The sequence below is a fragment of the Pundamilia nyererei genome, unplaced genomic scaffold (genome assembly GCF_000239375.1).
Source record: "Pundamilia nyererei isolate P.nyererei 1_Seehausen unplaced genomic scaffold, PunNye1.0 scaffold00104, whole genome shotgun sequence".
Classification (NCBI taxonomy): domain Eukaryota; kingdom Metazoa; phylum Chordata; class Actinopteri; order Cichliformes; family Cichlidae; genus Pundamilia; species Pundamilia nyererei.
The window spans coordinates 2,076,479-2,103,034 of NW_005187505.1; the positions used below are offsets into that span (position 1 = coordinate 2,076,479).

Consider the following 26,556-nt stretch of genomic DNA (forward strand, 5'->3'; position numbering starts at 1 on the left):
AAGTTATCCTCTTGTTTGACATACCGTGTTGGTTTTGCATGTTTGGCTGGATCAAACACAAGCACCTGTTGTATAAACATGTTCCTCTCATCTCTTTTTATTATGAGCCTCAAAGATCCAGTGACGAGTATCCAGTGTAGTCAGACTCTCATTTTTGAGAACTGTAGAGAAAGGTATGAATAGTTATGGTTTCTTTTTGTTACGATTTCTATTGCTTGTTTGTCCTTTGAACCTATTTAAGGGTACCAGCATGTGTTGTTTGCTACTGCTGCACTGCTACACAATGTGCCATCTGCTTCCTGTAAATGAGACCACCGATGCCTGTCACCAATTATTGTAAGATGTATTAACATTTTAAAACAGAGGTTTGAAGTTAAGATACAAATCAGTTTCACAACATTTGAAAAAAAAAAGATTGAAACCCAAGCTAATTGAGTTCAAAATTAGGGTAAACTCAATTATTTCTTATGGAACTGAAGGACAAAATGAGAATTGGGATGGAAAAAAAATACATTTATTTTAGAATGGAAACTGCTGTAGGAGGAAATTAGAGGTATTATAATAATAATTTAAAAGCATCGTATTCAGGATACGCTCTGGTCTAATCTGCTAAAAATGAAAGTTTACAAGCCATGTTTACTAAATTTTGTTGAGTCATCTGCAGCTGTTATGTCTTTCTGTTAATTTAAATATAAATACTGTTTGACAAAAAGGTGTGTATGTTATGTTTATACATATAGAACATTTAGTGAAAGAGGAAAAAGCTTGTCTTTGTCCTACAGTGTGGTTAGGATGGATTTGAAAGCATGTATTTTAATTTCCTCGTATTGCCTGACATAACATACCACCTCTAAGCTTATTCACTGAAGTTAATAGTGGACACTGAAAGATTTAACAGTATGAACTACATTAATTAGCGGCTACTAGCAATTAACCACCATAAAACCTCCGCCTTCGGGCACAAGTAGTATTTATTTAAAACTATCTAATAGTCTGTGGCTAATACTGGACATCTTTATTAAAAAAATCCTACAGTGACCCACTAATTAAATTTTCAGGGAAGCCTCAGTTGTATGCCTTCATTTGGCCCATTTCATTACATTTAAAAAAATACTGGTGGGATTACCCAAGCCATTTAAAAAACATTGGTTTTACTCTTACCCTGTATTTGTCAGCACAGATTACATATCTCCTGTTAGTGCAGATTTTTGTTTTATAATGACACTGTGAAATTTGTTTTTCAGTGAGCTGGAAGTGGAAGACAGGAAGGAACGTCTTTGACTGAAGATACTGTAAGTGTCAGGCCAATAGGCTTTTCATCAGATCTGTCATTTCACCTGTATGGAAAATGGACAGGGCCTTTAGTGTATGCCCTTTACCCCATGCTATACACTCCCAAATTCCAATTTTCCACCAATTGTGTAGTTTATAAAAATGCCTTAATTATATTTACCAAAAATGACATCTTGCCCTCTGTTATTCTCTGATGCACGCACACAGTATCAATCAAATCAGTAAATCCAACAGGGAGCCAGAATGCTTGATGGCCTCTGGTCTCGTTTGAGATGCAGACATTGTCCTGTTGCCTCCTTTAATGAGATCTGGAGGCGTGCAATCTAATATTCACCAGTGAGGCTCCAACATGGCCCCTGAGCCTGTAGCCCAGAAAGCTGTGTGTTAATTCAATGAAGTGAAGTCAGCTGTGATCAGAAGGACCGGCGTGGCCATCCAGTCAGGTGGATGAACGGCACTGGCTTTTGTGTTTTCTGTTTATTCGTTATTTAGTAGGCCGGACTTTTACTTGAATGTTTGGATAAATATTTCAAGCAATTCAATCAAGCAGAACTGCTTTGGGATTGAATCTTAGAAACCGACATACTGGGGTCAACAAAGGTACATAAAGCCTGTCTATGAATAGCAAACATGAACAGTGCAGAGAGAATTACTTATTGCACTTAAAATAACAACATAGTCTCCCAACAGTTTGAAAATAGTCACGACTTGTAATCGACTGGTTTGTGCCTCCAGACACTAGATTTTCAAGTGCTATTTTTTGCGGAGTGAATAGTTTTGCTGCTCCCAAGTTCAAGTCCTAAACATCACACAATTGTATTGTTTTTCAACATGTCAATAACTAAAAAAATACTTTACTTGGTGACATTTAAAATGACCTAGTTATGATTAGAATATAGAAACTCATTTGTTAGGTTTAAACAGAAAATACTTTTTTAGGTTTAGGCAATAACACTTTTGCGTCTCTCTGCTCGGTCTGTACTGAATATCTGCTGCAGACCTGAAATGTGCTTTCTTATGAAATACACTACTTCAAAAGTTGTGGTGCCAAATTATCTCTATAAACACAAAGAAATAGTGAGTTTTTTGTGACTACTTCATGTTGCTATGACAGCAGGCCAAAAACTGAAGTTTATCTTCCCTTCAGGCAGTGAGATTAATTACACAAATGCCAACATACTATATGGATACCATATGGAAAAAAGAATTGGGTCACACCTTTTAATCTCTCAGTTTCAGTTTTTTCAGCCACCTTACCTCAGGTGTGTAAAATCAAGCAGATAGCCTTGCAGTGTGTCTTTACACATATCTGTGAAAGAATGGGTCACTTTAAAGAGTGCATCAGGTGACTGGGTGACATTTCTTCCAATCTAATGATATTTCCTCTGTTTTTATTTTGTTAGTTTTCCAAGTTGGCAAAATCATTGTAGTTAGAGTTCATTTGTTTTGTTTTTATTTTAGTAAACTTCAATGTTTTTTCTCATCCAGTTTTAGTTTGTAGTTTAATTTTCCTCAACTGTAATAAGCCTGGTGTAAAACTCAGTAGCTGTGAAATTCCAAACATCAGCACAAAAACTGTGTGCTGGGAGCTTCATGGCTTGGGCTTCTATGGCAGCTCCTGTAGGTTTGATGTGTAGGTAGCCCAGTACACACTGTGTATGCCTCCAATTAGGTCTCCTGCTGATGCTGGAATAATCTGAATATAATCAAGGATAGGGCTGTTCGATATAACAACATATATCGGATGACGATATAAAAACGTCTATCGTTTCATTTTACACTATCGTTTGTTTCGCAGTGTCGCCAAATGAACTGTTTACAGCAATATTTTTTCATCGTTTTGATGGTCACTGTAGTGGCTATATTCATTTCTTAAAGTTCTCTCTTTCTCTTATATTTAATATAACCACACTATGGACGGACAAGCGCCTGTTTTTATGCGTTGTGGTTAGCAACAACGACGGTAACACCATCGCGTGTCCGCTTGTTCCACATAAACCTTTCACAATAAAGCTCAAGATCCTGTTGAGACTTTTCAAAATAAACTGAATCACGTGAAAGAGGCAGAGTGTTTATGGATGAGAAGTAAAAAAGAGCCGTCAGGTGCTAAAAAAGAAACCTTAGACTCAAACGTTAGAACAGGCTTTTCCCCGCAGCACGCCGTGTAATAAATACTCACAAAGAAAACGGCGACCGTTACAACTTATGTCTAAAAATGTATCGTTTCATGCATCGGTTAAAACACTCGACTCCAGCTACATGACGCGCAGCTGGAAACACTTCACGCAAGTCGAGCTGCCCGAGATTCACAGAATTTACAGAAAATGTTAAATTTTTGTGATTTATATCGTTATCGGGACGATAGAATTCTTATATCGGGATATGAGATTTTGGTCATATCGCACAGCCCTAATCAAGGACATTCATAATTTGAGTGGTGAGGGTTTATTACTTTTTCTGCTATCTTCTCATACCTGTTAGTTGAGGACAGTAAACGTTGAGAGAGTACTACTGTATATTAATAGATAGCCCTGACTACTGTCTCTGCTTTTGGCTTTTTGGTTTGAAGTCGGTCATCATTCCTGCTTTGTTGCTAGTAGCCACTCAAGACGTTACATTACCTCCACTATGAAAGCATCAGTTCTAACTGTAGCAAATTAAAAGGAGTGCTGTGCTCAGTATTGAGCTCAAAAGAAGTGTAAAACAGTTTATTTGGACTTGCTAAACATTAGTTAATACAGAATAATTCAGAATAATTCTCTTGAGTTTCTCTATACATAAGTGTACATTTGCAGATAGCACTAATTAGCACTGTGATTTGAAGCAGTGTAGCACCCACTCCTATCTGATGATGATGATGATAGTTCCTGCGTCTGTCCCAGCTGTCAACCATGATTGATGGACTGTGCACTTCCCACCTCCAGTTGCCGGTGTTCACTGCTGTTTACCTGATCTCACATCCAGAGATGTTTAAGCCGCCTCACATTAGCAAGCATATTAATCATCCTTCATGCCATATGATTGGGTTAAATCCTAGTCTACCCAGGCTCTACGTTTTGCCGGAGGGTAACAGAAGGATGAGCGCACTTATTCCCCTTTTAAACTCATTTATTGTTCGTCAGCCACTGAAAAAAAAGAGTACGGCTAACACACAGATTCAGTGTGCTTCAAAATAAAAACAACATGACCAGAAATGTGTTCGACAAATTACCCATATGACGAAAGACGAGCCTTAATGGCTTCCAAAGATAAAGTGTAGTGTTTCAGAGGTGATTCATTGTTTCTTCACTTAAAGTGAACATCTTTGGGATTGTTAAAAAAAGTAATTTGGTGGTGTTTTCAGAGCAGTTTTTGTTGGTGTAGTGTTTTGCAGATATTTTATAGTGTTTGACCGAGAAGGCTGTATAACCTCCTGGCATTTTCAGTGCGCAGAAAGCAAAGAACAGTGTGCTGAGCCATTTTAAATTTCACATTACTTTAACAACTAATAAGTGGCTGATGTGTTCACCTCCCCTCATCTAACTGCTAAAAGTGCGATGTTTTGGAAAATAGCAGAAGCACTTTGTAGATGCACGGTAATCATGTAAGCCAAAGACGAGTCACATTTATGTAATTTGCAGTTGTTTTTATTTACAGTTTGCGGATGCACTTACAGTACTGTGCAAAAGTCTTGAGTCACCACTCAACTCTTTATATTTTACTAGGAAAATATAAAATGGGTGCAATGATTTACTGATTTACATACACGTAAATACAATAGAATTCTAACAAGCTTAAAAGTTTATATGTGACAAAACACAACCTGAACTTTCTCAGTTAAGTCTTGATGCATGCTCAATCATCCATTTAGGGAAATCTCAAAAAGCTGATTCTGTTGATCTGGATGGAGCGCGGAGTCAAGGAGGCCATTTATGTGAAAAGGGAACGACCATCTCTGAATCGAGGAGGGGGCCTAAGGGTACATCTTTCAGGATCTTACAATGCTGTGATTGCAGCCATTCCCCAACTATGAATGGTGCCATTGATCAGTGGACTTTGGTCAATGGTCATGACAATTTGAATGTTGATGATCAAAAAACTGACCTCGCCGCCCATCGTTATCCAGTGGTGTTAGTTTCAGTCATGAAACTGTACCGTTTATAAGGTCGGGGAAACCTGCAGTCAGCTGAGACTGAAGAAGTCACTTGGATTAGTGACGAAATGTTTCTCCACTGAAAACGCTATGTCCAGTTAAGTTCTGCATATTTTACTGGGGTTTGAGTTGGTTTGTTTTCAGGATCAATAGACGGTCTTTAACAATCTATTTTGACTGGCTGTTGTCTAACTTTGTGAACTATTTGTTCATAAAGTCAGATAAGTCTGTAAATTAATTGCTTGGAATGTCCCTACTAAGGACATATTTATATTGTAGTAAACTAAATGCAACTTAAAGCTCGAGTAGTCAGCATGTTTATGATATTGCTGGACAAAACATTCATCTTCCTTTCAGCAATTTATTTCAAGCAATCTCTGAACTAGCGTTGGCAGGTGTATTAAAATCAGTACACCAAATAAACAAGAGGTATCCCAAGTCAGCTGATCATTCTTCTCTCTGATTTAGTTGATGTTGAATATTTACCTCAAGGAGGTAAACTACTGACATTTGCAAATTACAACTACAAAAATTATGCAATTGAAAAGGTGACAATCGACATACACTAGTTCAGTTGTCCAGTCTCAGTGAAAATGAATTCAATTCTTCTTCTTCTGTGCACTTTAGAAAGTCTAACCTGTGATAATAGACTGACCAATCCAATCACAGGTCTCTGACTGCATCAGTTAAGGTGTATGAAGTAGCACGAAGAGGGGGACAAAAGTCTTTACAATTAGTTAAGCAGAGGATTTTGATTTTGGAGAGTGGTGATTGAGTACTGTGTGAAATCTGAAGTCGGCAACTAAGGCTACGTTCACACTGCAGGTCTTAATGCTCAATTCAGATTTTTTGATCAAATCCAATTTTTCTTGTCTGCTTGTTCACACTACAAATAAAGTGTGACAGCAAACGCGCTCTAGCGTGAACCCTCAAAGCGGCCCGCATGCACAAAAGAAGACGTCACACACAACGCGCTCTGTTTAGACTCAGACCAAACAGTATTGTTTGACTGATGGCCGTTAATATAAAGACTTGTTTCGGAGTTTACGTTCCCCAATTTTGCTTTAAGTTATAAAGTTATTTTGTTATTTACATATGGCCTAATAATTATCCTTATTGCTGTTTTAGAGAGGAGCGCTGCTTCAAAGGATAGTTGCAGATTTCTGTCAGAATCTGCAGATTATACAGTACAAATAAAATGTTCACGTTTCTCCAACGTTGTCTTCCCAACAGTTTCACTGACATCTATACTGGACGACCAGGAAGCGTTCACAATATCTTCTCTGGCGCTGATAACTGGCGTCTGTCTTGTGTCAGTGACGTAAAAAACGCATTTAATGCGACATGACCGTTCAAACAGCAGTCGCTTTCTAAAACATCAGATATGTATCGGATTCAGTACCACATACGAAAGTGACCCAGATTGGATTTGAAAATATCGGATTTGTGCCGTTCACACTGTCATACCATCATTGGATTTGGGTCGCATAGGGTCAAAAAAGTCGGATTTGATGCGCTTTCGCCTGCAGTGTGAACGTAGCCTTAAATATTTAAAAAAAATATGTGAAGTGCGTTCATATGCCAAGACTTTTGTAGATAATGGCCTACTGCAGATTTAATTAAATCCACTGGAGACACATCTACCACATTTTCAAATTGGTAAGAAAACGCTGTTAGTTTTTCTTTTGGGGGGGGGGGGGGGGGGGAATGTTATGACATTTCCTTGACCTCAGTTGTTATTTTTTGTTTTTAACTAGTAAGTATAGTGAGCACAGTAAGTATAGTACTTCATAAATATCAGCAAATATCAGTTGTGAGCTAGTTAACATGCTGAAGAGAGCATTTAGCTCAAAGCAGCACTTAGAACTGCTAGCATGGTTGCAGACACTATTACTCCTGTTACTGAGATTAAAATGGAATCTTAATAACACCGAGGCTGACATAATTGCTTTTTGCATATCCCACCATATTAAAGTGATGTGCATGGTACTGGCTTGATTATAAAGATGGTGATAAAGATAATGGTAATCTCTTGGGAAATCTCATTTAGGTTTAACCTTATTTGTTAAAAAAAGATCCAAAGATAAGCTGGCAGATAGGTTGCCCATTAAAAATGTGAAGCATCATTGAAAACTAATCCTTTTTTGGTAGCAACATGATTTTTTAAAACTTACACTATAGGTCAAACCAAGTACAAACAAATGAGGAACAATTGGGATGATATTGAACTTAAAGGGAAAAAGAGTTGAAGCTTGTCTCAATAACAATTTATAACTATTGCTAGCTTTGTAAGTGTGTGATATTTCCCAGACTAAACCTCTATCAGTCACATTCTCATTCACTTTTTAAACTTGTCATTGCCGGCACAAAATTCAATCCTTCTTCTCCACTGTCAAGCTTAGTATTCAGCAGTGTTTTCTTTTCAGAGGGGCAGACAGCAAGTCCTTGTTCTCCATTTTAATCTTGCTGCTATTTCATTTCCTGCCTTGCTCATTGAATCAAATTTGAGTCGGCATCGTTATCAAATAGCTGAGTGTCAGGTAACATCCAGAACTGGGAATATTCAACACAACAAAGCCGTAGTTTTGTAACTGATGCTATGTGTAATAACTGTTGTTAAAAGAGGTGCATTAAAGAGCACAACACCCACTAACAACATTTAACATTGCCATAAATTGCAGCATAATCTTTTCGATACAGGAAAAAGAAAAGAACCAGGCTGTATGTTATTAATGTGATCGTCTCAGGCACACAGCTCTACCTCTGAGTGCACAGCCCCACCCACCTGTTGTTTAGACCTTCTGTTTTCTAGTGTCAGCCAATCAGAAGACAGTTGATATTGCTCAGTCACACTAAAGTGAAAATAGATGGGCAACCTTCTTTTTGTTTTTGTGATTGCATGAAATTTTTTTCTCACTTCACAATCAGCTGGTTGCTCAGAGGATGAGCCTTCATCACCGTCAACCTCCGGACCTTTTACAGCAAGGTGAATGTGTAGCATTTGCCTTGCATTGACCCTGCAGGTTGCTTCCTCCCTCGTGGGAGGCAAACTGCCTACTCTATAAAGTCCAAGAATAGAAATATGGAGCTGAAAATTAGTATAGCATGTCCCCTTTCATATATTTAAACTATATTTTCACATGGCCCATAAAGATTACATATATTCTTTAAAGAAATGTGCTTTTTGTGTTCTTCAGTGGCTTGAGGGTGCCACATAGTGTTTTTAGTAACCATCAGATAGGATGGCTTGTCAATGCAGCTCTATGATCCTTATTTGGGGAGAGAGGGGGGGACAAATCCCCCTTGGATAAGCTTAAGAGAAGACAGCACATGTGGAAAGATGGCCTGGCATGTTCAAAATGGCCACAGGGAAGCCATTTCCCACAATGCTCCCATTCCCCTGGCTCCTTGGTGTCGATCTGTCCTTTGTGAGCCAAAGCGTTTGAGACACATTGCGGTTACCATGGGCTGGAGGAGATATGACAAATACAAAAGACCGACCCTGCTTCCTCTTCTCCCCCTTGAGAGAGGAACGTGTGGCTCATTGATAGTGTGTGAGCTGAGCTGTTGAAGGCACTTCTGGTTTCTTTGGATGGCTGTCAAATTCATTAGTTAAGTTTCAGAAAATTTGCATACATGTTTAGCAGTAAGAAGCCCAGCTGCACTCTAATAAAACTGGATGAATTTCAGTTGCTCACAGGCCTTGCAGTGCAGCAAGTCTTTGCTTTGATAATGGGAACCACTAAAATAGGAAAAATGTGATAATAAGACAGTTAACTGCTGTGCTGACTTAACTGAACAGGAGGGTAAAATACTTTTCGTAATTGAATTAAATTAAGTAATTTAAAATCGAATATATTTAACGGGGAACATTTGATTGGATTAATTTGGTTATTTTTTAAGCCAAATTGATTGAAGTACTTAGATAAAGTACAGATAACGTATAAATAATCCACTACTGAAACTGACATCTAGCTTTGGTGACGCTAACATAGTGGGCATATCACCGGTTGGAGGACAGATTGAGTCTACCACCCCCGGTTTGCACAGGTGTGTTGGAAAACTTCAACTTCTAAATTTTCTCCTCAAGTCTGTACAGGAATAGAAATACAACAGTGTGAAAGGGCACCGCCAACTCCCAGTGTGTGCGAAATTGAAAGAAGGTTTTCTTACGCCTTGAGTTTGTCTCATGAAAGATAGCTTCGTGGTGTCAGATAACTCGCAGGGACCAAATATAGGAAGGCTAACACACACAGTGACACACCACTGCCATCACATTCACATTGTTTTTGATTTGAACTTGTGTTCAAGAAATCTGTGTCTGTGCTCCAGATCACAACAGGTACACTGATGACATAAACATAACTCTTTATCTTCACCAAAGTCTGTCCGCCTGTCTGTCCAGCCATTTTCTACGGTTCGGGTCGCTAGGGCGGCAGTCTGACCAGAGAATCCCAGCATTCCCTTGGCCCAGCCATCTCTTCCAACTCATCTGGGGGGACAAGGGAGGTTCCCAAGGCAGGCAAGAGATATACAGTACTTTCTCCAGGTTGTCCTGGGTCTGTCCTGGGGGTTCCTCCTATCAGGAGATATCTGGAATATCTCACCCAGAAGGTGTTCAGGAGGCATCCTAGTCAGAGGCCTGAACTACCTCAACGGTTAATTTTGATGAATAGGAGCAGCGGTTCTACTAAGACTCCTTGAATGATCAAGCTCCTCACCCTATCTCTAAGGGAGGCCAGCTAAACTATAAACAAAACTCATTTCCACCACTTGATGTCTGTGACCTCGTTTTTTCGGTTACAAACCGACCTGTCTGTCAGTCTTCTCTCTCCCCTCACTTGTGAACAAGACTCTGAGATAATTAAAATTCTCCACCTCGAAAAGTAACTTGTCCCTGACTCATAGTAGGCACTCCAACCTTTTCCGGACGAGAATCATTGTCTCGGACTTGGAGGAGACTTTTTTCTTTAGGTCACGAGCAGTTGTCTAAGCATTTCACTGAATATCATACTGTGTATGACTGTGTATGTGACAAATAAAATTTGAATTTGAATTTGAGGTGCTGATTCTTATGCTACATGCTCGGCTGAGAAGCGCTGGGAAAGCTGGATGTCACCGCCTGATGAAGACAACAGAATAACATCATCTGCAACAAGCAAAGATGAAAAAGTGCTTTGGCCCACTTCTGTGCTTCCATGCCCAGATTTTTAAGTAAAGTTCAAAGTTGCTTTGAAGACAGTAACTGAGTGGAGGAAGTCGCAGACCTGGTCCTCATCTTTGAAGTGACCATTTCAAAGTCATGCCATCAACTCCAAACACTGTTTTGCCAAGAGTGACTGTAGCACAAAAGCTACAGCTAAAGAATGTTTAGTGATGATGAGGATGAAAGATGAATGAAAAGCAACAAGTTAAGCTAGAAGTTGTGCGGCAGAACAAAATGAAAAATGGGCAGAAATCTTTAATCACTGCCCCCACACACACCCAAATACCCAAAAAAACAGTGCTCGTTTTCAGCTTTTTCTCTGTGGTGTCTTTTTCTTTAACTGGCTCTTTGAATCCAAACACTGTGGGACGACAAGCTAACAAGCGGCTCGTAAGTTGTTTATAAGCCCTAAATGGCTCATATGGAACAAAATGCAAAAGTTTGACAGAGTAAACCCTCCTGCTATGACAAACTGTTGATAGTTTCTAAAGTAAATGTTCTGCACTTGCAAAAACACCAAACCTAGCTATGAATACGATATTATTACTTGATGATTGAAACTGTGAAGAAACAAAGAGAGAAGGAATGAGACAGAAGGAGCCATTGTCCCGGCCCAGTCCACTGATTGCTGGCAGGAAGAGGGAAATTGACTCCAGCACTAAAAGTGGCAGAAACCACGGCGAGCATCATATTAACAAGATTAAAGCTGCTGCATTCGAATTTGTTCCTCAGATATGTGAAATATCTACGGCAGGTAAGCTTCTCAAACTGCTCTGAGATCAGCTTCTGGTGACTCATCACGATGCCTGAGCCCAAGGCACTTCCAAACTGAGTGGATGTCAATATTAAGCAACATTTGTTTTTGTGTTAACACCACAGGGACGCAGAAACATCTGAAACTGGGGGAAACTTAAAACGGATTGAGTGGGCCGGTGTAGGTGTGAGGTACGGTCTGTGGGTTTAATCCATCACTCCACTCCTTGGGGAGTGTGGGTAGAGCTGCTTTTCAGCTCAGGGATTAAGCTACTGCTTGGTAGATATTCAAAGAGTAGCAAAATGCGGTTCCTGCTGCACATTTGTAACAAACGAGCACAAATGAAGCCCTTAAACATGGTGTGGTTTCCAATTTGTTTTTCATTGAGGTGCAACTCCATGAAAGGCTGGAGTCTTTCCCAACCCATATGAAATCAGACAGAATACACGGGAGATACAGCATAATGAACTGTGATTTCCTCACAGTTCATTCTCACTGAGTTTTCCTATATGTACTAAAATGCATCAGACTTTCAGTAAAGTTCATTCAGATTCTCCCACTCACAACTGTTTCCCTGAGAAACAAACACTTATAGTATGTTTTTCCACCTGCTACTCTGTGCTGCAATCGCATCAGTGTAATATAAGTTGGAAGAGCGAACCTAATCCAACATATGAGGAAATGTGCCAGTTTCAGGTTTAAAATGGTATCAAAACCCAAGATAAATGCATATTGTTTTTCTTTTTTTGTTTGTTGTGGTGTTCCTGATCTAATTGTAATTTTTATGCAACTTTTCATTTGCTTACTTGGTGTTTGTTTTTTACTTTTAAGTTTGCTCTCTGTTCTTTCACTCTGCTCAGTTTAAGCCAAAGGAGTGCATCTGGACTTTAAGCAAAGCAGACATTTGGCCTTCTCAGTTGGTCTGCCTGCAGGCTTCTTTGAATTGAACATCCAGTGGATTGATAGCCTGACTCAGGAGCAATTTAGTAGCCTCTCAGTGCCACTGTGGCCCATGCCCATCCCTGTGCCTCACCTCCAATAATGACATACGCAGAGGCTAACGTAATTGTGTTTACTTTAGCAAACTTAATCTGGCAGGGAAATATTTAAACAGACCACAGGGGTGAACTCAATCACACTGATGATGCCTGTTCAGCTCGTGACTTTGCTTATTAGAGCCTGTGGCCACAAACTCTCAGATGGATTAGTAAGACTAGTGACAATCAATGTTTGCAGCATGTTTGCCTTAGACATGGATTTGTAATTTTGGCTGACACTTTTTCATATTCTCCATGTTCTCTGCAAACCACATGGTCTGACTTAAGTTCCTTCACTTTCTTACAGTATCATAAGGAGTATCAGATAGGGTGCAAATTAATTTGGTAGTTTGGTCCTGCTGGATGGAATTTTTTTTTTCTTAATTTCACCCTAAAGTACAGATTCTCTTTGATGATGCTATTCAAACATTAATTACTGGCAATAAATTCAAAATAAAGAATAAAAATCCTATAAAAACACATATTTTTCCATGCAGAATATTTTCTGATCATCAGCCATGTATGTATTACCCAATCCCTTATTTCATGTGGTTAGACGAGAGGTGGCACTAAAACCTTAGCACTCAGCTAAATCTTAAGACTCTTTCTGGCCACACAAACACTCCAAACCACATGAAAAGGCTTTCAGCTGACACTTGAGTCTAAATAGGTTTGAGCTTGAATGTATGCTCACCAGTTTTACTAGGTGCACTTTGCTAGTATTGGGTTGGTACCCTTTACCTTCGGAACTGCTGAAACCTTTTATCCAAATTCAACGAGGTGCTGGAAATTGGTGGTGCAGATTCATCGGCTGCACATCTATGATCAGAATCTCCCTTTCAGCTTTCATCCAGAGTTGCTCTGTTTACTTGTGGTGACTGTGGAGTGTGTTGGAGTACAAAATCCCAGTAGATCAGCAGTTTCTAAAATAGTCAGACCAACCCATCTGGCATCAACAACCATGCCGCATTAGAAGTCACATAAATCACCTAAACAACTGTACCAAAGTAAGTGTAAATTTCCCATGAGTCTTTGCACTCTCCACAATCCAAGCAACCTTTTATTCAGGTTGATGAGGCCTGTTCTTACTGCTGGAGTAGGAGAACCTGAAAAACCCCCCAGCACATTAGAACTATTAGAACACAATTAAACTTTACTTATTTTTCCTTTTCACATTCGATGAGGTGGCCTCAGATGTGGTTGCATTTCTCTGCTGAGCCTCGCAAAGGAAGAGGGATTTCTCCGCCTAGCCCACGGCAGCATGAGCCAAAACACCCAGATGCTTGTTTAATGCTGCGCTGGCTCACAGTCGACTATAAATTGAACATTGGAGTATAATTCTGGGTGTCTGTTTGTTGTGTTCAAACAGCGGTGAACCTTCTGCCTGCATGACTTCATTAACACTTCCACAGAGAGGATTGTTAATTCCTCCCTCCCATGTTTCAGGGAGGGGAACAAGCGGTACCTTAGGCGATTGTTCTTCCCATCGAAGACGAAACGGACACCTTTTTTTTCTCCATTAAAGTTGTGTTGCTCTGTCCTCGGCTGCGAGTCTGTTGGTAGTACGTTTCAAATTCTGTTTAATGTGTAACTTAATCATTAACGCTGCGTCAAAGTAGGTTTGCAGTCACGTTGCTAGGTAACAAAACGCCTCCTAAGACTGCAGTTATTTCTGAAAACTACGTCAGGTTTTTCACACCTCCAAGAATAAGCGCTTTGCCTCACAAGCTGCTTTGTTAGACAAATAAGCTGAGGAATTTTGTAACTCTAAACCCAAAAATGCATTATGTTATTATTTGAAAAACTGAAGAAGTTTTATTAAATCTCAAATATCACGTAGATTATGTTTGCCAACCACAGAAATGTCAGAAAAGAATGAAAGTGCACCCAGAAATTGCATTTCAGTAAATGCAGTAGTTCAAAAAAATTGTGACAGATGCACCGTAATTGTTGTACAGACAGGTTCAAAATGATGTAAACCTTACACATGATGTGAGCATCTTAGGATGAAGCAAAACAAATTCCAGAGAGCTTTTAAGTCCACAGCATAAAAGCGCCACAGCATCCATGTGTCCCATTGGAGTAATTGTCACAGCAGGGGTCAGCTCGATGCTGTATTCTTTCCCTTTCAGGCTGGTGCGCTCTCTGGATCACCAAACTTTTTTGTTTCTTTACCCCACTGAACCGTTCCTGTTTTCAAATGGCCTCAAAAATAAGGAAAAATACAGCATTTATAATTTTTTCAGCTTTTTGTGCACACCTAGGCCACTTGCATTTACAGATGAAAAAGCAGCAGGCGTGTTTCAGGGCATCTGTTCTTAGTAAATAGCCGTGAGCTGGCAGTACCAAATGAAAGGGCAGTTGGGTTCTTAACGGCAAGGGAGTAGTGCTGAAGTCAATGGTTGCATCTGCCCTTGGAATCAAGCTTTTTAAAGACCTGGACAAGCTTTGATCATGTACTAGAAAGCCCATGCTGGAGAGATGCATTAAAGAAACTATGGTGGCACGCTTTTTATGATGCCATGCATTAGGCATCATTTTGTGGCCAGGAATGAATACATGAATGTAATCCGAATCCACCAGAAAGGCACCATTATAACCTCTTAAGGATATACTTTGACTATCGGTCTGTTCTCATTTGCAGTGATTCAAAGACTGCCTTATGTACAAGGTGCCCTCTCTGGGTTATGGCAGTGTGCTTCACATGTCACATTTAAATGCACCCAAACCATGATCTCCCACTAAACCTCCCCAAGGACTGAAGAATAGAAATAAAGTGCAGTGGTGAGTTTAGTCTTTTATGTCCTATGAATGAGCTAATTCATTGGAAAATGAGCTTTTTTTTTTGATATTTAAGAAACAAAACACATGGGATCTTTTAGTTCTTCTACTAAAATAGCTCCAGTCATTTAACTGAGATTTTTTTTTCTTCCAAGGACCATCTCCCAAGATCATTCTCACTTATAAAGAAGGTCATCCAGCTGTTTGTATAATTTGATATGATTACAAGCGTAGCAAACATATCAAATATAATGATAATAACTACCCACACAGAAAATGAGAGATGCTTTGTAATAGTGGTGTGCTTTCTTTTCCTATTCTGAAGGTGGTTTTTAGAAATAAGGCAAAGATTACCACCTTTTACACATTTTGAAAGAAAAAATGTCAGGAAAGGACGACGAATGAACACAGCATTTTTGTAATATATGCTCAAATAAATTTAACCATTCGTTTTCTCATAACACTGCAAAAACCCTGCTAGTAGCTGGCATTACACAGGTGCATGTAGCGCCACTGCTGCTGTTGTCACCATGGAGACGACCCCCCTCTGGCCTAGTTTAGCTTGCCTGCCCTCCCTGGCACATAAACATGAACACAGTTCATACAGTGAGCACCTGCTCACACGTTAGGATTTACATTCTGCTATGACAGACCTAAAGAGAATTAGATTAGACATGGTTTGGACCATGTTACTTCCATTTAGGGACATTTATTAGGATCAAATAAGAAATGATCATCACATCTACAGTACATTTAATCCACTGGCACTAGAATACATATATAAGGGCAGCAAACATTAGATTTTTAGATATCACAGGCCTAGTATTCCTATTTTAATCATTTTGAAAGCCCAGATAGAATAAATATGTGTAATGTAATCACCCCAGTCACCTGTCAGCCAGTTGAAATTTAACCAGTTCAAGGGGGTGGAATATATATATTTTTTTAAAATGTCAAGCATGTAAACAATTCATTCTGATTGTTTTGTAGGTGCACGCCCTCTCTGCTCTGCATTCTGTCTGAACATGTCCTCAATTTCCTCCTAAGAATTGTAACCATAGACTGGATATAAAAGATGGTTGTAGCCACAACAGCATCACCTGTTGGTTTGTGTTTGAACCTTAAACATATGCCTTTTGACTGCCAACATGTTTTCTTTTAAGCCAGAAATGACCATAATTTGATGCCATCAGTTAACACTAGCAAGCTAATGCTGCTACTTAGGACTAAGTAGCACTTCTTGGATAGTCTGCTAATGCAATTAACGGCACTACAGTTAATTAGATGTTTAAAATAATTCCAGTGAAAAACACCAAGGCCACAAAAAAGGTTAGAGATAGTGGTCCGTGCCAGACTGGGTGTAACCTAGACCTAACATGAGGTGCCACTCTTCACTCCTAAAACACACTGCTGCAGACAAGGCAGTGGTATGTGTATGTGTTTGAGAGGAAAATCACTGTGCAGGCATATTAAAAACCAAAAAGCTATCACTGAGACATGAATCTGAAAGAATATAACCAAATATTTTATCAAATAATGATTAAAAGACAGTTTCATTGTTGTTCTTTCAGCTTGCTGTGTTTATTTCTCTGAGAGTAAAGAATATATGTAAAAACAGTTCAACAGTTCGCTTACTCTACATGGAAATTTGGTATAAAGTTTATGAGCACAACAGTTCATCTTACGATCATATATTAAGGCATATATAATGAAATCGGAAAAATTATTAGCAGCCAACAGGAAAAACCATAAAATCAAGAAAAAAGTGGCATATAAGAAGCTATATTACATACTGGTGCTCATTAGAGAACACATTAAAAAACTTCAGACCCTCCTACTACTGACACTATTTTCCAGAAAGCTGGTTGGTGATTTCCTACCTGTTGGTCTCTAATATTGAGCATAACCTGCTCTGGAGAAGTTAGTTTCACAGCAGAAGTTACCATGGCAATATAACCCAGTAAGAGGTGATCCTGATCTAGCTCTTTGGGGGCGAGGTGGCTGTCAGCTGGAGGTTAACAGGCTGCTATCCATCCAGTCTGCACACTTCTTCAAACCAGCCAATCAGCAGTTCTCCACATGCACACGCACACACACACTTCAGCGGAGAGTGAGCTGCACACACCCATGTATAACAAACAACATATATGATTATGGATCATAACAACTGGTTAGAGAATTAGAGGCAGGGCACAGCAGACTGCTACTACTTAGGTAGGTAGATGTCTGAGTTTGCATCTACCTATCAAAGCAGACCGTGACTTAAAGCATGATAGTTTTTTTTAAAAACAGTTTAAATAAAATATATGTTAAAACAGTTTTACTTTCTTATTTTTAAGAGAAATCCATTAGTTGAGACAGTGAGCTTCACAGGGCAACACGTTTCACCTTTGATGGCTCACAGCTGGGTCTTCTTATAAGGGCATGCCTTTATCTCTTGATGGGTCATGAGGAGTTTTCTCTACCCCTGCAAAGCTGGTGCATATCTTGAGTGAAGTGGCACAAGTCTTGTTTATCCCGAATCTCCGTGTCTGTCCACAGTACGGAAGATACAGAAGATCACATAAAACCTGAGGCACTGTGTGATACCCTCAGCATCCGTGTGAGTAACAGTCATCTCAGCTAAGCTAGTTATTGCCTCCAGTAGCTGGATAAAGGAGGGTGGGGAATGACAGAGAATGAGATAGGAATCTTTCCATCCTTTTTCATCCTTTTTCAAGATGGAGCCTACTCCCAAATGGCGGCCAAGTGCACAACTATATCTGTTGCTCTAGCAATTACACAACAGACTAGACGCATGTCAACAACCATCACGATCATGTGTGACCTGAGCTAGTCTAGTCCATAAGCAGTGTCTATACAGGGTGATTAGTAGAACTGTAGTGACACAATAAACATTGCTTCATCAAGCATAGTTTGATGCTAACACATGGGAATTTTCACTGGGTTGAGAAAAAACATTGTTGAATGACACTGCAGTATTAAATAAAAGCAACTCGACTTGAACCTTTGACTTGATTGCGTGGAGGAGCAGCAGAACGTCTGTGTTTGACATGTGGCTCTATTGCTGCTAATTATCCAATTAAATATTCGATTTCGCCACCACCATCATCAACAGACCAAATGAGGGAACATCCTTCAAATGGCTAGAGTTCCACACATTAAAAATCAAGCTGCTCTCGGGTGAACGGTGTCCGAACACGTTAATAAGAAAATGTATGTTGTTTTTGTTCTTTAATTTGCCCCCTGCAATTTGTCACCTATGCAATTAGTTAATCCATAAAAAAACAAGCCCAAGCCTGAAAGCACTTATTTCTCTTTGCAAATGACACACAGATAAGCTGCTACATTATTAAAGTCATCATGTCGCACAGGGTTATGTATTAATCCATGCTGCGAAAGGGTACCTGGAAACCACTGTTTCCTCACATTTTAATAATGTTTGCTTGAAAGTACAGTTCCCAGCTGGGTTGTGGTGTTATTTTAAAAAAAGAGACACTAAAGATTTGTGACTACCAAAACACTATTACATATTTTCAGTGGAAACCCAGTGCTTGAGTTTACCAGACCGGGTACAGAAAAGTATTCAATTGCCACTCAAGGAAAAATATTGTTGGTTTTAGTGTTTACTGCTAAGAAAGGATCTATTATGCTCATTTTCAGCTCTGTATTTTTTAGACCATACTACAGTGACTTTGTGTGACTCACAGTTCCAAAAATAATCCTTATTTATCTTACACTGGAGTTTGGTGCAGCCCTTCCATTCACTCGCTGTCTTAAAGCAAGCTTTTTTTGTCTTCCTCTTTCTTTAAGCAAGCTTTCTTCTAATTGGCTGCCCCTTGTAAACAGAAGGTTTGAACAGCTGTGCTTATAGATGTTCACTACAGAAAAGCATAATGTAACATATAAAGAAAGTTAGCCCTTTCCCTGTAGTTATTCCCAACCATCTACCCTGAACTCCTCCTTGTGACTTTTATTGGTACCACTTCAGACAATAGAAATTATAAAAGTAATGTTATAACTACATCTGCATTTGTAGGATACAGGAAAGATATAGACTTTCACTGAACGACATCTTCATGGACTGCATATGGCCAACTGATTCAGGTCTTTTAAAGTCAGTGATTTGGAGATAATAATACACATATAACATTACAGATGACAAAAGAACAGAGAGTTCTTAATAACTTTTTGTCACCCCCCCCTCAACCCGCCACCGCTTCACAGGAACCTGAGAAGCAGTGATTATTTGAGAGCTGAGTTTACAGAATCAGAGTGTTCTTCTGTTCACATCAGATACTTGAGAGCTACATATCATCTTCAAACTTCCTTCTCCTAACTGACAGAGTCACCCTGAAAGTACCTTGACACAAGGAGTAAACAAGCCTGCCTCTGTTCATCAAGGAAATGTTGTTTGCTTAGAGGGCAGTGTCTGTGCTGGACAGCACACTGCCACGGGGATAAAGGCCCGTGCCGGAGATATTGTGATCATGCTTCCACGTCTTTTAAAGGAGGCAGGTTGGAGGGGGCCTTGCAGCTGGGCATGTGTGCACACAGAATCTGTGTGATGCTGCTGGAGATGAAAGGTGACCCACAAAGCTGCATCACAAAAACTGTGGGAGAATCTGAAAACACAAATGCAAAAAATCCCCCCAACAAATAAACAAAACATCGAATTATTTTTGAATATGTGTTAAAAAATGTTTAATCACTCACCCTGTGACAGCTGGCACAGGCTCTAGCCCTCCATAGCTCTCAATTGGATAAGTGGAAGAAATGGATGAATGGATTTAAAGTGACCTTTAGCCTGATGATGTTTAAACAGAAGTGTACTCTTACTACTTACCTGTCTGTAAAAACTACCTTCTGACTGTTTTAAAATGATTGCCTCCACATGAGACGAGTTTACCATTCAATGTGATCTCTGTGGTTCATAATTACTCTCCCAGTGAGCTGCCATCAAAAGCAGGAGAGAACTGCATTTGTGTCACAACACAGTACCTCATCCAACAATAGCACAGCTGCAGGTAGGCATTTCACCCAAATGCAGCATGTCTCCACCCAAGACTTGATTGAAACTCTTTGGTGTGATGAACGCTGGGTGATGTGTTATGATAGCAGGTAGGGGGTAAGAGTCTTGTGGGAATAGAAGCAGTGTTTTGTTTTTGTTTTGTTTTTTGTTTTGTTTGTTTGTTTTTTGTGGCGGGGGAGTGGAACTGCAAAAATAGTAATAGAAAACAAAACATAGACACATACAGATTAGTCCTAAGCTTCCACTTTGTCCTTTTTTTCTCATTTGTTCCACTGTTGGTTTCAGTCTCTACACCTCGTAAGATTTAAAGTTCACTGTCACTCAATATTTTTCATCAAACCGAGAGCATCGCAGACTAAAACCTTATTACGGACAGCAGAACAATGCTTCTGGGTGACAGCAAAGGGTGAAAGACCACATGTGGCAAAGAGACAGCACGAGGATCTCAAGAAATGAAAATAAAATGGAACAGCACGCAGAGGCTTGAAATCATATAAGTGTCAGACACTGTATTTCACAACAGTCTATTCCTCACAACCTGCAAAAACTCCTCTGAAAAGATTTGGCCTTCAGAAATATTTTGTTATATTATTGCTAAAATTTCATGTGCAGTAAAAGCAGCTTTTCAACACTTTGAGACATATTATACATTAGCTGTGAAATTTGACCAGCGCCTTTTAGAGCAGATGGTGAGCCTGGTGGAGACCCATGCACATAGAGAATTGCCTTATGTACTGTAGATGTAATGCACAGTGGAGAAGGGTTGCTGTGAGACATGTTAGGGAATCGCTGCCAAGACCTTCATTTTGAAGGAGTAAACAACTCCCTCATTCAGTCAAAGAAAGTCATTCTAATTTTGAAGATATTTCAATATCTCATACATGTACAGTTTTGTGGTACATGTATTCATGTATTCTGTTCTAGTCTAGTGAGAATGACTGATTTCAGGCACAATAATGAGACATAAAATACTATGAATTATACATGCTTCAAGGTCAGTTCTCTGTATGCTACGTCAATGTTGCTCTTGCGGCTAGCATGTTTATGTGGTCCCAATCCTCTCATATTTGAGGCTTAAGTCCAGCAGCAATGGCAGTCCAAGTCTGCATCCAGTGTAATCAGAGTCGAGATGGTTTGTTTAAAGACCCTGTTTTTATATTTTGCTAGACAAGCACTGCTAGCCTTGCTTGCCCTGACGTGATCCCACTAATGGTATGTATGGTAATGAAATTTACTTGTTATTGATGGTTCTCAGTATCCAATAAAAAATAAACTCTTTTTATGAACAAGACATTTTGAGTTGACCGAGCAGGGAAAGCCCAGCACTCTGCCTCAATTCTGATACATCCTCAAGTACACCACACTGCACTTGAATAGGGTAGCATCTGACCATGTGCCTTTTACCAATTTCTTTTACATTAAAGAAGATCATTGTGAGATCACAATCATTGTGAATGGACTCCACACAGCCTCAGGTAGCAGTTTTGTCGTGTTTCATTTGCACGGTACGTCATTTCTATTTCTTTACGTTGGATGGTCAGCCTTTCAGTTGCTTCTCCACTCCACACTCAGCTCCTCTCTTGAGCCACTATGTCACTGAAATAGGGAGAGTTTGATCACTGAGTGGCAGCAGCTGCCCTGTCAGCCACCCTTGCATTGCCCTCGAGCCCGCTGCACCACCCCTCCACTGCAGGGGAGCCAGAGACCACACCCCTGCCATACACCCCCACTGCCCAACTGAGGCCGGGGCCACAATCATTTACCGCCCAGAATCATCAAGCAATGTTGCAACCCATGTACCAATATTACTAAAAAAAACTGTTACTGGCATTGTCATTGGTGAAGTTGATGTATCCTCTTCCATCTGGCAATGGTCCCTCCTCTTCCACTATGTACCCAAATGGCAACAATTGATGAATAATTGTATGCCTTTAAAAAAACATTCTTTCCTGTGCATTAAGGCGCATGAGTTGATGTAAAAGGATGTTTGAGAATAGCAGGTTTATGTACAAAGGCATATGATTTAAGAGACAGCATAGGTTTTCAGTTATGGCTCTATTCCGCTTCCTATGCTTGTGCTTTTTTGACACTAAATGCTACTGAGCCATCACCAGTAAAGTGAAAGTAAGCAAAAGTATATTCATATTGCACATTTCACAGACAGATGTCACAACAATAAGTTCAGTCTGTGCTTTCAACTCTACCTACTTGAGTCCTTAACTTTTCTCTTAAACATTGTTTTTGATGAGCGCTTATTTCTACAATGCTCTGACCTTTGCCCAAGTACCTCTAAAACTAAAGCAACAAATCCATCTGCTTCAGTTGTGTTTAGTGCTACAGGTATATGTAAAAAAAAAAGGTGGCAGCACTTCCCCCAGTGTTTTAAATCACACCAAGTTCAGTCAGAAAAGTGGCGCACAATCTTTTTTTGTCTCCACATCATTTATACATCTGGGCCCAGCTGACATATCTGGGTCTTTGCTTTTCTGCCTCACTGCCTGTCAGAGAGGAGAAACACTCTTTTGATTGGCAGGTTAACCTCTTCAAGGTCAGCTTGCTCTACAGCTCACCCTCTCAGTGTAGATTACTGTGGTAATATCTCTCCTGTCGAGTATCTCCTATCCCCCCTTGACTGGTTCTCAGTCTACTCAGATCTGAAGATTCTGTCTTTGCCTTCTCATCATATTGTTACATAAACTACTGCACAGGATGTTAAGCATTGAGATTTTACTGTTGCTACTGTATATATGCTGTGAGAGAAGAACGTTTTTGTTGACGATATCAGTTGCTTATTTGGGAAAGTGTTATAGGACGTGGCTGCATACTTACTTGTTGGTCTTCCCTATGTATGGTTCTTTTCAAGTACACAAAGGCAATGAATGAAAATTGTGAAATATGTCTGATTTATGTGCGGAAGATGGCGATGAGAGCTATAGTCACATATAGGTAAACATCTCCTCATTTCGTATTATGAATCCCAGAATTTAGTACTAAATTATTTTTAAAAAAACAAACAAAAAAACTGATGAGCAGAAGGATTGGAGGAGAAAATGTGAAAACCCAGCAGGAACTGGGAGCTGTGCTCTACGACGCTTCACAAAAGAACTTGTGCAGATGGCTGCTGAAAGGCACAAAGGCAAATACTCAGTTTCTAGCAGCTAATATCATCATGACATGCTCATTGTGTTCTGATGGTGCTATTTGTTATCCATGCATATTTAGCGGTGCATTTCAAGTGATGACGCATCACTGACTCGTGCACATGACTGTAATAACACTTGCTCTCACCACAGCCTGCTCGCTCTGTATGTGTTTTACATGTGAGAACAGCTGGAAAGCGTGTGAGAGCGCCACAACTAACAGATCAGGAAAAATGAAACGAGCTGACGCATGTTAACGCGGGCACAAAAAACAAGCTGGCTGGTGAATTAAAATTCAGTGACATGAGAATTCTTTTAAAAATTCCCTTCACATTGCTGACAATTTGTTTTATTGCAGTAGCCATTCTTGTATTTTGCTTGTTTACATTATTGTATTTTGCACAACTCTGTTGCTTGTGAAGCTCGCACACAAGAATTTCACTCACATGTACTGTACCAATGTACCTGCACATGTGATGTGACAATAAAAGTGACTTGATTTGATTTGATTTGAACCTTCCTGAGCAGCTCTTATTAACATCGAAATATAGTCTAATCTGTTATGAACTTTTACCACACTCTTGTATAATTAGAATATCTTTTATATGCAAAACAGGATTTATTTACCTTTTTACTTTAGTCATATTGCATTCAGATGAGGCCTGACAGGTGCATTGAAATGTGAATGAATCCAGGTCCCCTGAAATACCTTTCCTTTATACTTTCGCCAAGTAGAGGTAATGGCTTTTAATCTGTGCATCAGTTGGCGGGTAAACACACTTTTCACAGTATGAGAGGGAGAATGAATGGCAATCATCAGCAGTCATACCACATTCACACAACTACAGTACAGAGTGATGCTGTTAGTCTCATCTCCTCCTGTGCTCAATGAATATTTTTCCTGCTAGTTTTCTGGCTTTAGAACATGGATGCTGATTGATTTCCCCGGCCACATCTGGATTACATGTGGAATCTTAGCTTGGTTTGGAATTTAACCATGACACCAAATTTGAGATACGAATCACTATATTATTATTTAACTGTCCCGTTATGTTACCTCTTTGTTAATTAACCATCTGATTGGACTGTTTCTAGGTCCAAGCTTCTGCCTCCCATCATTTTAATGTGCTGCAGTGCTGATATCCTTACCTAAATAAGCATGAGTCATAAAAAAGAATTTGGTTATCATTCTGTCCCTCTGCAGCTCTTTAGTAGCACTGATGATGTATCTTTTATCTAAGCTCTTAAAACTTGGACACTCAGAAAAGGCGAGCCACTGTTTGGCCGGCTAGGATTTCAGTAATTTTTGGTAACGGGATATTAATTATTATTAATTATTATATTTTTGGTACCTTTTCAGACATGACTGTATGTTTGTCAGTTTTCTGTGTCTTCTTCCTGTCATGTGATGGGACTCAGCTCACCTCAGTGAATGCATCCTTTGATTGAGAACAAATTAACCCCATTGAATACATTTTAGAGCTTCAGTTTTTATATTTGACCACCAATAATTCTGTAACTAGGGGTTACTTTATCACGATACACGAAAAAGCCCAGCTTCAGTTTCCCTGGAGCAGTGTAATGGGAGTGGCTGCTTCCTGTTCCAGCTGCAACCACTGAAGTCTCAGAAATAACTGTCCATTCTCTAGTTTTTTATAAAAGCAGGATCAAGCTGGACAGAAGTCATATCAGGTCCATTTTCAAAATGAAACACCCTGTCCAGACTAAATGCCCCATTTATGAAATGATCACGATATGATTTAAGGCTGTCCAAAGGCTGAAAACTGCATTGGATGCACAATGTCAAAGAGATACAATAGGTGCAGTCCCAGTATCCATCCATTTTCTTCCACTTATCCAATTCAGGGTTACAGTTGGGCTAGAGCCTATCCCAGCTGTCACAGGCAGGGTACACCGTGGACAGGTCCCCAGTCTATTACAGGGCTAACACAGACACAAACAACCATCCTCACTTACATTCACACCTGTCAATTTACAGTCTACAGTTGCCTTACATGGAAGTCTTTGGACTGTGGGAGAGAGCCAGAGAGAACCCACTCAGACAAGGGAAGAACACGCAAACTCCACCCAGAAAGCCCCCAGCGAGACGGTGGATTTAAACCCAGGACCTTCTAGCTGTAAATCTGTGATCCAGATTATTATTTCGAAATACTTTAGATGGAACAAGGCATGTAATCTTTAGATGTCAGCAACCCAGCCAGCTTACTGCTTACTTACTCACAAATCCTCTTTTTCATGGCTGCGTAGACGCTGCACCTGATTTTAACACTTGTTAAAATGTGTGTAGTGATGACTGTGTTGAGGATGAAATCATGTGGACTGTATTTTAACCCTCAGTGGTGACTCAGCGGTTGTTTGCTTGAAGAAACATTCAAATCTGTTCATTCCTGATATATCAGATAAAGGGATAAATCGGCTAATTCGATCCAGTTATGGACTTAATATGTCAATCTATCTGTTTATTCTTTGATTTTCTTTTTACTATATGACATCAAAGTAGTTCACTGAATAAATGTATCAAATGAGTATTTATTGTAGTACTGAAATGGGTTAAATGTATCGCATTTAAAAGATTGTGTTTTTAGCTTCCCAAGACAAAAGTACAACAGTGAGTGTAGATGACATTCTGACCTCGACATTATCCCCCTCCAGGGCTGTATTGGAAATCTTCCCACACCTCTGCAACAGGTAGCATCTGCTGGGAGGAGATCCCCAGCTGCTCTCTGTACTGGTTATCCAACACATCGCTCGTCCCCACTGGCCATTCGCTGAATACGGCCAATTGTGTGTGAAAACGGTCTGTCGATAACGAATAGCTGTCACCTCAACATCCGTGTGCACAGATGACTCAGCTGGATAAACAATAAACAAAGGCAGACAAAAGACTTATTTATCTGCATGTAGTTTCAGGATACGCCTCACTGAGCTCATTGTCAAGTTGGATTATTGCAAGTTTTCAATGCAAAGCAGGTGCGTTGTGTTTGTCTTGGTACCTGCAGTTTATTTTTCTCAGCAATTGTTTTAGAAGAGAGCGGTTTCATTTTTTCCAAAGGTACCAACATGGCTAACTAACAGGACTTATTAAAGTTTTTACATTTTATCGCCTCATGTAGCCTATCAAACAACAAGCTACACAATCTGGTCGTTAAGTCTGATGTCA

General features: G+C 39.7%; 1 protein-coding gene across 2 annotated transcripts in view; it reads left to right on the plus strand.

The window, feature by feature from the left end:
- syt1a (synaptotagmin Ia) overlaps positions 1–26,556 on the plus strand; it is a 207,134-nt gene that overhangs the window by 47,412 nt on the left and 133,166 nt on the right. For both annotated transcript variants that reach the window (XM_005740862.2, XM_005740864.2), the window contains exon 2: positions 1,245–1,292. The gene's annotated coding sequence lies outside the window, so the exon portion shown is untranslated. The remainder of the gene's footprint in view (positions 1–1,244; positions 1,293–26,556) is intronic.